We start from the raw sequence: 12,474 nt of genomic DNA on the forward strand, positions 1-12,474 counted from the left end.
TTATTATAGTAATAACTCATTGATGTTTTTTTTAGTACATTTTAGATTTTTTTTTTAATCATCGCTTATTGATATAATGGCTTTGCAAATATATATATAAATGAATGAGTATTCGACAAACATCGTATTCTTTTTTTATTATTACGTTTTGATGTATAGCAATATTTCACTTGATTCTTTGCAGATTTTTAATGGCAAAACACATAGAATACAAATTTTTGATTCCTTGGCCAAATATAAAAGTATTGATGTTAATGACATGAACATCCTTTGGTAAGTATCATCAGCACACCTGTTAAATTATTATTATCAATAATTGTAAAATAATAGTATAACCACTGTGGTATATTTATCAGAATTGTTCCGTTGTTTTTTATAATTCAGTAATGTTTTCAAGAACATATGGGATCTTCAACAGTGGAAAATTGAATACCCAATACAATGGAAACAGACAGACAGTGAGAGTTGTGGTGTATTTGTCTGCACTGTAAGTTTACATAAATAACTTTATCAATTGTCTATTATTCATTTCCATGGATACACAACAGCATATTTTTTTCTTCAATTATTATGCAGCTGATGTTGTCAGTCGGGGTATCTTAATGTCATACGAAGAATTATCTGCAAATAATATGCAGCACCTAAGAAGATACCATGCTTCAAAACTCATGTTGATTCTTCTAAAGCAGGCATGACAATTTCTTCATTAATTAGATAATGAATACTAATAAAATATTTACATTTTTTCCTAGTGTAATAATACAATTTTTTTAAAGAATTTGGTTGACATCATACATCCAAATTTGATGTGTGTACACATAATATTTATTTCACTGATTATTGTTGAATAAAAAAGCGCATTTTATGTGGCAGGTGAGAAAATGAAATGTTAGTTTGTGTAAAATACATGCAAAGGACATACTATACGTCAGTTGAATGGTGGATATGAGATCATCAACTGTACTCAAGAGTTATAATCATATATGGTATTGGAATGTCACTTCTTAATTAGGAGAAACTTGCCCCATGCATCAGCTTCTCTTGAGAATAAAATGTCATACTATGTAGCTCTGCATTATTTATCCTCCTGTTACAATACAATTGATAAACATTATGACTTTTCTTTTCTTTTCAAAACATGCATTGGTTCAACAAAATATGATAGTATTCAAATGCAGCTGAATGTTTAAAGCCATGATGTGAACATATGTCAAATCCACTTATCACAATTTATCAAAGTAAAATGTCAACAAAAATCATTTTTGGATCTAACTGTAGCTCTGTCTGAGTTTGAAGTTGTGGATTGTATGACAATGATTCGATTGTTACATCAACAGCAGATTTAAAATAAAGTATCATACAAAATAATAAATTCCTTTTTTTTTTTTAAATATTTTTATTGATAAATTTTTTCCCCACATTTTATTTCCCCCCCCCTCCCCCATTACATGGACAAGGCACAATAAGTTTCATAAGGCAGCCACATACTCAACTACATATTCAAAAGAAAAATGGAAAGTGAAATATTACAATATACATACTACATACAGATCCTATCATAATATATACGGATACAAATAATATATGTTAACATTCCATAATACATACATTCCTCAAAATACCTTATTCAGTTCCAGCCTTCCATTGAATCAAAGGACCCCAGATTTGTATACCCAGCTTTTTACCCTTTCTCCCTTTCCTAGAGTAAATAGCTGTTTCCAATTTTTGTATTGACAAAGTTTTTCCTAGCCATTGATGATACGTAGGAGGATTTGGATCTAACCAAGTTGAGGCCACAAGCAGTCTAAAAATCGACATTGCTACAAACAGAAAATATTTACAATTAATTTGTCCGTTGGGGGATATTCCCAACAAAATAGTTGCTGAGTCCAACTCTATTGTTGTGTCTAAGGCATTCCGGAAAAAATTCCCGATATCTTGTTTTATCTTATCTAAGTGTGGACAAGTAGAGAAAATATGTAACAAATTGGCCTCCATACTGCCACATCTAAAACACGAGATGCCCGACACAGCCCCCCATTGAGCAATTTTCCATGGCGTATAATACAGGTGATACAGGCTCTTGTAGTGCTGGGCCTGAAGAGACGCTGAGCATAGTAATTTACATCCCATCTCAAGTGATTCAGAGAAAATATCTCTTTCTCTAGCTATATCTAAATCTGAGGACCATTTAATTATCCATTTGTCAAGATCATCCTTTTTTAACTTTGTTATTTCTAAATAAAATCTTTTTATAGTACAGTCCTTACCTTTTTGTATGAGATCCATCATTATACTCCTCCCAAAGCCTAGAGCTCCCCCTTTTTTATTTAATATACAACTCCTTATTTGAAGGTATTTAAAGAAATGATTTGTGTTTAACATATACTTGTTTTTCAAATCTATAAATTGTAAGATGCCATTATCATCCCACATATCACCAATCATTCTTATACCTTGACTCTCCCATTCCTCATATACCATTCCTGAGAACACAGCCCTAGGTAATGAGGGATTATTTTTGAATCTAGTATATACACTATATTTCCCTATTCCAACTTTTTTGGAAAATCCTTTCCATATGCTGTAGGCCGCCATAATTATCTTGAAACGTGTTCTTTTAAAGTAACTTCCATCAGTAAATCTTAAAAAAATATTTTCAGCATTTGTACCCAGAGCTAAACCATATATAGCCAGCGAGCCTGTCTTATCCCATCCATCCATCTCAGCCCCCCCAATTAATCCAACCATTCCTTGTATTGCTGCAGCCCAATAATATACCTTTAGATCCGGCAGTGACCACCCCCCTCTCTCCCTGGGAAGGGACATATACCTCAATGCCCTACGGGTTTTACCTCTAGCCCAAATAAAACGATTTACCATACTTTCGCAAATTTTAAACCACTTATTTTCAATTAGAAGAGGGATTGCCCTAAAAACATACAACAGTTTGGGTAAGATCAGCATTTTAATAATATTAACTCGCCCAACTAATGATAAATGTAAGTTCTCATAACGATCCAAATCTTTTCTTGCCTTTTCGATTACTGGGGCAATATTATTATCCACCAAACTATCTAAATTAGACATAATATTAATTCCGAGGTATTTCCCTGCCGGCACTACTCTTCTATCTTCACAAGGTGTAAAAGAGTTTTTAATAATCTGTGTTTCAGACGCGTTCAATGAGTAGCCTGAGACTTGTCCAAATCTTAAGGCCTCGGCCTCTACAAATGTAGTTGCTTCCGTTGGGCAAGGTGTTATCACCGCAACGTCGTCAGCATAGGCTAATATCTTGCATGGCCCAAGAACTGTATTGACTGGGGTGATCTCTGGTGCTGATTCTATCTTCCGTATTAAGGGATCCATATAGATGGCAAATAGCAAGGGAGAGAAAGGACATCCCTGGCGAGTTCCTCTCTTGATTTTAAATTGACCAGTTATACCCCCGTTTATCCTTAATGCTGCACCTGGATCCATATATAGAGTCTGAATTGCTTTCAAATAGCCTCCTCTAATCCCAACTCTAGCTAGGGTCTGCCACAAATACTGTCAGGAGACCCGATCAAATGCTTTTTCCGCATCCAAAAGCATAACTGCCATCGGGTCTCCTGCTACTTCCGCCACATCAAATAAAGTTATAACTTTTCTAATATGGTGAGTTGTCCCTCTACCAGGAATAAACCCATGTTGGTTATCACTAACCAGGTTACTTATAATTCTTGCAAATCTTGCAGCCAGTGCCTTCGAATAAATTTTGGTGTCATTATTCATCAATGTTATTGGGCGGTACGACCCTGGTTCATTCGGGGGCTTTTCTTTTTTTTAAATTAATACTATATCTGCCCCGCTCCAGGATTTGGGAATGGATACCCCACTTTGTGCAGCTTGAAACATTTGAGTTAAATTATTACCTAAACATCCCCAGAAAGTTTTATAAAACTCGATCGGTAGCTGATCAGGTCCAGCAGCCTTCCCCGAGGGTAGAGCAGTCATTGCTTCTTTAATCTCAGTTTCGTCCAATACGGTCTCTAATTCCTCTGCATCTTCAGGGGATATAGTTTTTACCTCAATGTTCTGGAGATATTCATTTATTCTATCGATACTACTGGGATCTTTCTCATCATATAAAGATTGGTAAAACTTCCTAAAGACCTCCCGAATTTCTTCTGGATCTGAATGTAGTTGTCCCTTTTCATCCTTTATTTCCTTAATCGTCCCTGCCGCCGCTATCTGTCTGGTTCGTATAGCAAGGACTCGCCCTATTTTCTCACTGAACTCGTAACATCTCTCCCTTCTGATTGTATATTGCTTTGCGGCTCTATTAGCAAGTTCTTCCTCTGCCTCACTTTTCACCTTCAGTAATTCTATTACGAATTGTTCAGTCGGCTCTCCCCTTATTACACAGCTATTAAGTTGTTATTCTGCCTCCAGTACTTTTCCCTCTTTCTCCTTATATCGCAGTCTTTCTGTTTTCCTCTTGAAGGCGCTATAACTACACGTTTCACCGCGTGCTCCTGCCTTAAAGGCATCCCATACTATGCCAACTGCAGCAGTTCCTCTATTATATTCAAAGAATTCAGTAATCCATTTAGACATATGTTTTATAAAGTCATCATCTAAAAGCAATCCCCTTTCGAATGTCCACTCCCTTCTTATTGTTGTTCCCCCACTCTGCTTTATCGTTAGGATTAGGGGATTGTGGTCACTAAGTATCCGAGAAAGTCTATCAATTTCCACTATACTAATTAAATCATTGGAAACCAGGAAGTAATCCAGCCTAACGCATATCTGATGCGGTGCTGAATAATATGTATAACCGAGTTGTTTCGATCTGATTGACCCCCAGACATCTTGCAATGTATTATTTTCTAAAAGATCAGTAAGGGCCTTGTAGACCTTTTTTTTCCTCCCCTTATACTGTCTTATTGAGCCTGATCCTAGACCCTCCGCTCCGTCAATATTTAAGTCTCCACCTATAATAACTCGAGGGGCCCAGTCTGCCAACTCAGAATCCAAAAATTGCAGAATTTCTGGATCGTCCTGTGTAGAACCATATGCTGCAACTAATGTTGTCCACACCCCCCCTAATAGTACCTCAACCATCGCCCATCTCCCCCAATTATCTCTTAACTTTCTCCTTGTTACTACATTTTTATCCCTCGATAGAATCGCTACCCCTCTCTGTTTAACTCCTTGTTTAGAAGCAACTATTAATTGAAACCCCAGCTGATTAAGATATATCTCATGGGTACTCATTACATGTGTCTCCTGAAGAAACACAAAATCTACGTTCATTTGCCGTAGCCGTATTCCTATCTTCTGCCTTTTCGTTACATCATTTAGGCCGCATACATTCCATGTCACTAATCTAATAGACATAGGAGGGCAAGATGGCCGCCGAGACGCCGTAGTGGATGGTCGCACCCTGTAACCCTCCTGACTGGGAAGATGAGGTGTACTACGTGCTCATATGCTTAGATTGCAGACTTACAGATTTGCAGATTCACTGATCTACTACCAAGCTAAGTTGATTTAATCTAATCTGCTGTGGAAAATTTGCCTTTCTTACTGGGAGAAAAGAGCACTCGATACTGATAAAAAGCGATGCTGAGAGAACTCACTGGCTTGCTTTTTTTGATATGTGACTTTCCACAAGAGAAAAAGTGGGCTCTGTAGAAATATCTGCACAAACACTGTCCAGCTTTGATTTCCCATTCGCCCCTACCTGGAAGTCGCTATTGGAAAGTTGCTTCAAAATCTATGGCTACAAAACCTGCACTTTACTCAAGGAAGAATCGTGACCGAGACGATTGGAGCCGTGACTCTGAGGTGGAGCAGGATATGGATAACCTCGGGGCCCCAGCGCTTAATTTAAGAGGGAAAGCACGATCTAAAGCGGAGCAAAGGCGAGAAGCGGCAAAGGAAAATAAATTAAAGAAAATACGTGAAAAAGAGGAAGGAGGGAAAAAAAAGAATGTGACTGTCTCAGTGTCAGCTATTGTAAGGAGAAGAGAGGAAGCAAAACTCACCGCTGGGGAGGTACTTGGAAAGGAAACTGCACTCCGCCAGATGACCATAGTTGAGACTTTTTTGCCAGCAGCAACACCAGTAACGACTGACCAAACAACTTTGCAGTCGAATCTGCCACAGGGAGTGAGAGTCCCCACGTTGGTGAGCCTGTGCAGGATATTGCAGCCTGCTGTGGAGAGGGAACCGTTTGAACAGGCAGGAGCAGATGGGGATGGTACCTGCACGCTCGAGGTACAGCCTCTAACTGAAGTTACAGAGGCAGCAGAAGGCGGAGAATTTTCTACTGCTGTGGAAGTGGGCGGACCCAAGCTCTTAAAGGAGAAAGCCACAATTCATTTGGCACCAGTGGTATCTGGAGTTAAAGGGCCAGGCGCAGAACAAAGCCTGGTGGAGGATACTGTTGTAGAAAAAAGTAATTCTGAGGCTGCAACTAACTTAATTGAAACAGAGCTAAGGGTTGATAAAGATATTAACTTGGATTCAATTAATAAGAGGGATGCAAGCACACGCAAATTACCTGATGCACTTCCTGCCTCTCCCAGTGATGAGGTTTTTTTCACTGGTAATGACGAGGCGGATGATGAGGAAAGTATGAATGGAAGTCTGGGATCAACGACAGACACGGAGTCAGAGACGGAGAGTTCAGATGATGAAACAGTGAATACTGACACGGGAAGTAATGAGACTGTATCAGGGACTGACTCTGAAAACTCCTCAACTCCTATCAGTAGTGAGATAGAACCTATTGATAAAGAATATAAGGATTCAGTTCAAAAAACATTGCAAAAAGACGTCTCTTCTAGATCAAAGACAAATCCTGAGGGCAGTATCAGATCTGTGGAAAATATTAAAACTAAGAGCAAAAAAAAGAAGTCAAGCAAACGAAAAGGGAAATCTAGACAACAGAGATTGTCAAAGGAACACAGAGGCAATATGAAAACAGTAGTAAAAAAACTAAATTTGGATAAGATGGCAGAGAACTCTGGAATACCGGCAGATGAGTTTGTAAATGGTGAAACTCTGGACTCTGCGGCCGTGGAGCGGATGGTGGTATGTCTAATTTTGAAGTCTTATTTACAACATTAAAACAAATGCAGAGTGAGGCTCGCATTGAGAGCCAAAAAGCAGAGCGCAGGGCTAAACAGGCGAATAGGAAAATACAATCCTCCTTGCGTAAGGTCAGCAGGTTGTATGAGGAGATGGCTGAGAGAGTCTCTGAAGTAGAGACTAGAACCGGGAAATTAGAAGATGATATGGTCAAAGTGAAGGATGACAGAAAAGAACAAGATAAGACTACGGCCGACATGCTATGGAAACTCGAGGAATTTGAGAACAGACAAAGACGCAACAATGTTCGCCTGATTGGAATACAGGAAGGGAAAGAAGGAAGTGATGTTCGGGGGTATGTTGTTGACTTATTAAAGGGTGCCCTCCCAGAGTTGTCGTCTACATGGGATCTTGACCATGAAATACAAAGGGCGCATCGTTTTCCTCTGATCCAGAAAGCAGCGCAGAGTAAGCCTCGCGCAATACTTCTATACGTGAGGAATTTTCTTCTGCGAGAAGAGATAATTAACAAAGCAAAGCCCCAAGCTAAATGCAAATACAACGGCGTAGAGTTCTTTGCACGTCCTGACTTTTGCCACACCACTGTGGAAAGAAGCTGGAGGATGAGGCAGCTCATTACCCCATTTCAAAACATAGGTTGTGAGGCTTACCTTCTGTATCCCGCTCGTTTGAAGATTGGAGTAAATGGGAACTTTAAAATTTTCTACTCTGAGATACTTGCACAAGAATATCTTAACTTTCTGCAAGACCAACGGAAAACAAGGCACAAGGAGAATGTTGAGAATAATGATCATGCAGTAGCTCTTAGGGATATTCCCCAAAAGAAACGAAGATAAATATAATATGGAAAATAGAGACTGTGTAAAGTAATTTTTGGGGACGAAAGCTACATATGAGGACTTATTTAAAATAATAGAGGAAACTGTTTGCTCAAGGTCTATGAAAAATTTATTTGATGTTTTACTCCTCTTTATCGGATGGTTTTCTTGAGTTGTAGCTTTTTCTGCTTCAATAAGTAAAGATTGGTATTAATATAAGAAGAATTGGGGTAGAGGTTGAGCACGAATAGGGGTGGTATTTGTTGGACTTACACTGAGCACAGTAAGATGAAGGGAAAGTTAGGGGGGTTTACGGGTTTGACATCCAGGAGGCAAAAGTCGGCCAGACATAGGTCCGTTGGACCTATTTGCCTGTAGGGGGGGTGGGACTCTGAGGGTGGGCAGTCTGGGGTGGGGTTGGGGATGGGCAGGGAAATGGACAGGGCACAAAGGTACAAGACACTTAAGAGGATTTGACAAAAGTAATTTGTATCAACTGTATGATATGGGTAGTGACACTGAAGATGTGGAAGACAATATTGAAATTAACAGGGAAGTCTATTTATGCAGTGTGCTAGGCCTAGTATTGTATATCGTTTCTAGAACATTAAATAAAAGCAAGCAGATAGGGTCTGAAGAGAACTGGCTGGGGAAAAAAAATAATAATAATAAATTCCATTACATTAGGTACAATTATCAAAGTTTTTTAGATGTGTTTAGATTATTTTGTGACATGACTTATCAATTTTATGTTAGTATTTTATGTAGTTACTTGTAAGTTAAATTAGCAATCAATTATTGTTGTTAATGTCTTACCTTAAAAAATTTCATTTTCAAATAAATTATGAAGTACTGCTTTTTTGTTCAAACGCCAATCTTGTCAGTCACAATTTCCTGAGAACGGTTCTTGATATTTTGTTGTGAATTGTTACTCCCATGTCAAAACATTTTATCATGCCAAAATAGAGCACATAGGCATTTATGTCCGCATGTAGTGTGGCACCATATGCTATTGTACTCACTACATTTTTTTACCATTAAAGAGAATAGTTTGTCTTTGGCAGAAAACCATTTCAATGACAGCAAAATAAGAGAAAGTTAAGTGCATGCTTTCATAAGTGCAAACTATGTGAAGAAATACCATTGGGGAAAGCAGCGTTACTCATAGTGTAAATCACAGCTATACACTAACCGCACTGAACATAAACATTTCAAAGTATATTGATCTTTTATAGGGCATTAAGAAGGAGAAGGTAGCCCCACTTTCCAAAGAGAGTGGTCTGAAAACCGAATGGAAAGGGGCGACCACTCGGTCCCCCCGAACGTATGGCAGAGTACCTCGATCCCCCCGGGAAGCCATTTTGGGCGGGAGGCGCGTCTCGGCTGGTATGCCCGAAGCGGCGTAGCCGGGGCGCGCTTTTTCCCGCCTTAGAGTGGGCTGGCCTAGACACTGACGCGGCTGGCCACGCCCTCGGGGCAGGCAGGGGCGGGTTTACGCCCGCCCTGAAGACGGATAAAAAGGGACGCAAGACCAGAAGACATCCTCTTGTTCCTGTGCTCTGAAGCTGCACCTCCTCGCTGCACGTGAGCTCGAGACGGAACGAAGAGCCAATTTTGAGCGTTGTAATCTTTCTTTTGTCTTCCAGATACTTTGTCGGAGAAATGCCCAAGAAAGGCGGGAAGAGAATGACGACTGAACAGATGGTTCGGGTCCTCATGAAAGAGATGACCGAGCTGAAGAAGCGGGTGGCGGAGCGAGACGGGGAAGGGGGACCGGAGCGTCCGGCGGCTGGAGCAGCTCCAGGAGGGAAGGCCAAGAGGCCAAGGAGGGGACCAGCCGGGGGAGACGTCCCGGTTCCCTGTACCCCGCTCGAGGCGCCAACCCCAGTACCGGCGGAGGGGAATCCGATTCCCGTGGTGGTCACCCCGATGTCCAATGAGGATATGCCGCCCGAGCTGGCAGCACAGCTTGCAGCGTGGTTGGGCGACAGTAGCGAGGGCGCCACGGCTGCCGAGGCACAGGCGCTGATGAAACAATTGCGCGAGAAACGGGATGCAGCCAAGGTGTCCGCGCCGGCTGCAGTAGTAGACAAGCCACAAGGGACGATTGCGACCGCAGAGGCAGCGTCCGGTGCAGGTAAGCGGCCATTGCCGATTGCGAGGGATGAGTCAGCACCCTCTCGTAGAGAAAAGTTGGGGCAACATGTTCCTTTGGCAATTAAGGAAAAGATTTGGGCGGGGGAATATGTGAACATCTTCTCGTTGCTTGTCGATCATTATGAGGTGGAGCATGTTAAGGGTCAGAAGGATCTCATGCATCCGAGTGTTTGGCGCGCAAAAATGGCCGCCTTTAAAGTGAATGAGAATATTGGCAATTGGGGCAATGCATGGGGAATTTTTACGTCAATCTTAGGGGAACGTAGGCCCGAGTTGCTTCCCGAGTTTCCAATTTATCAGTCGCGAATCATGGGGTACTCGTCATCGCACCAGGGTAACCATTGGTTCTGTTATGATAATCTTTTCAGAAAGGCGAAGGAGCATAACAAAAGTTTAACCTGGGATTGTTATGATTCTTTGACATGGGATAAAATGAAGGAGTCAGGAATGTTGAAAATGCCGTTGGTGGGGAGCAATGTTGGTGAATCCTCCCGCCAATATGCGGGGACGCCCTTTTGGTCAGGTACGGGTACCGACGATTACTCGAGACCTGCCGGCAATACAGGAAAAAGGGGTTTCTGCTTTAATTTCAACAGAGGTAAATGTACTAGGCCCCAGGGATCGTGTAAATTCAAACATGAATGTAGTGGTTGCGGGTCGTCCCATCCTGAGTCCACGTGCAGAGCCAGAACGGGTGAGAATGGGGGTAGAGGAGGCGCCAAACAGGTCTAATGTAGTCCGAGGGGCGCCTTTACCAACCCCGATTGATACCTTGGCGATGATTCCCTGGCTCAGTGAATACCCGGATCGTACTTCTGCTGGGGTGCTGCGGAACGGATTTTCATATGGTTTCCACATCCCGGTAGGGGACTTTCAGGGTGTTGGGAAGTGCAAAAATCAACTTTCCGTCCTGCAGCATACGACCGTAGTACAGGATAAGATCCGGAAAGAGGTTATTCGAGGTCGGGTCGCCGGCCCGTTTAGTGTACCCCCGGTGCAGAAATTTGTTTGTTCTCCTTTAGGGGTGGTCCCCAAGAAGGACCCAGGTGAGTTTCGACTGATTCATAATTTGTCAGCTCCACATGGTCTTTCTGTAAACGATGCAATCAATCCAGAAGTGTGTTCGGTGCGGTACGCATCCTTCGATGAAGCCGTAGCCATTTTGAATCGCCTGGGGCCCGGGGCGCTGATGGCGAAATCAGATATCGAGTCAGCGTTCCGATTGCTCCCGGTACACCCAGACGACCAGCGTCTCCTGGGATTCATGTTTCAGGGTTGTTATTACATGGATAGGTGTATGCCGATGGGGTGCTCTATATCCTGTGCTTATTTCGAGAAATTCAGTACTTTTCTACAATGGGTCTTCACAAAGAAGACGGGTTTCCAAAATGTAATGCATTACCTTGATGATTTTCTGTTTCTTGGGGCAGCCGGGGATCTCGAATGTGGCCGGGCCTTGGCCGAATTTTGTGTGTTAATGAACCAGTTTGGTGTGCCATTGGCACCGGGTAAAACAGTGGGTCCTACGACTTGCCTCGAGTTTCTGGGGATCGAGTTGGACTCCAGTGAGGGTTGTTTTCGTTTGCCAGCTGCCAAACTGTTGAAATTCAGGGCAGCCCTGCAAGTGTGTATAAATGCATCTAAAGTTACGCTGCATCAATTGCAGCAGTTGGTGGGGAAGTTGAATTTTGCCCTGAGGGTGATACCAATGGCCCGCCCCTTTTCCCGTTCAATTGCCCAAGCGATGGTCGGCCTAAAGGAGGGTCATCATCGCACGAGACTATCGGCTGAGGTCCGCCAGGACATGCGTATTTGGTTAGCATTTTTGGCGGACTTTAATGGTCGAGTCGTCTGGAACAAACCAGCTGTGTCCTCTGAAGAGCTGGGGCTATGGACAGATTCAGCAGGAAGCATAGGTTTTGGCGCCATCTTCGGCACAAAATGGTCGGCACAAAGGTGGCCGACATGGTGGCATGATAATGGTCTGACGAGTAATATTGCTTTCCTGGAACTTTTTCCCATTTTGGTGGCCCTCAGAACCTGGCCCGAAGGGTTCAAAGATCACTCTGTCATATTTTGGTCTGACAATATGACCGTGGTAGAATGCATCAATAGTCAGGCAGCACGTTGTAAACTGATTTTAAGACTGCTCAAAGAAATTGTTTTACTGTGTATGCAACTGAACGTGATATTCAGAGCAAAACATGTCCCAGGGGTGATGAATCAGGCGGCTGACGCACTGTCTCGTTTTCAAATGCAGGCTTTCTCGGGTTTCCTTCCCTCAGCGGACCCAGAGCCGGCACCCTTTCCCGAAGCTCTCTGGTCTCTCGGTGCCCCGAACTTCGTCACCTCGTGGGAGAGAGTCTAGCACCAAGGACGAGGAAGGCATATGAAGGGG

Source organism: Lissotriton vulgaris, chromosome 11 (assembly GCF_964263255.1).
Source record: "Lissotriton vulgaris chromosome 11, aLisVul1.2, whole genome shotgun sequence".
Lineage (NCBI taxonomy): Eukaryota > Metazoa > Chordata > Amphibia > Caudata > Salamandridae > Lissotriton > Lissotriton vulgaris.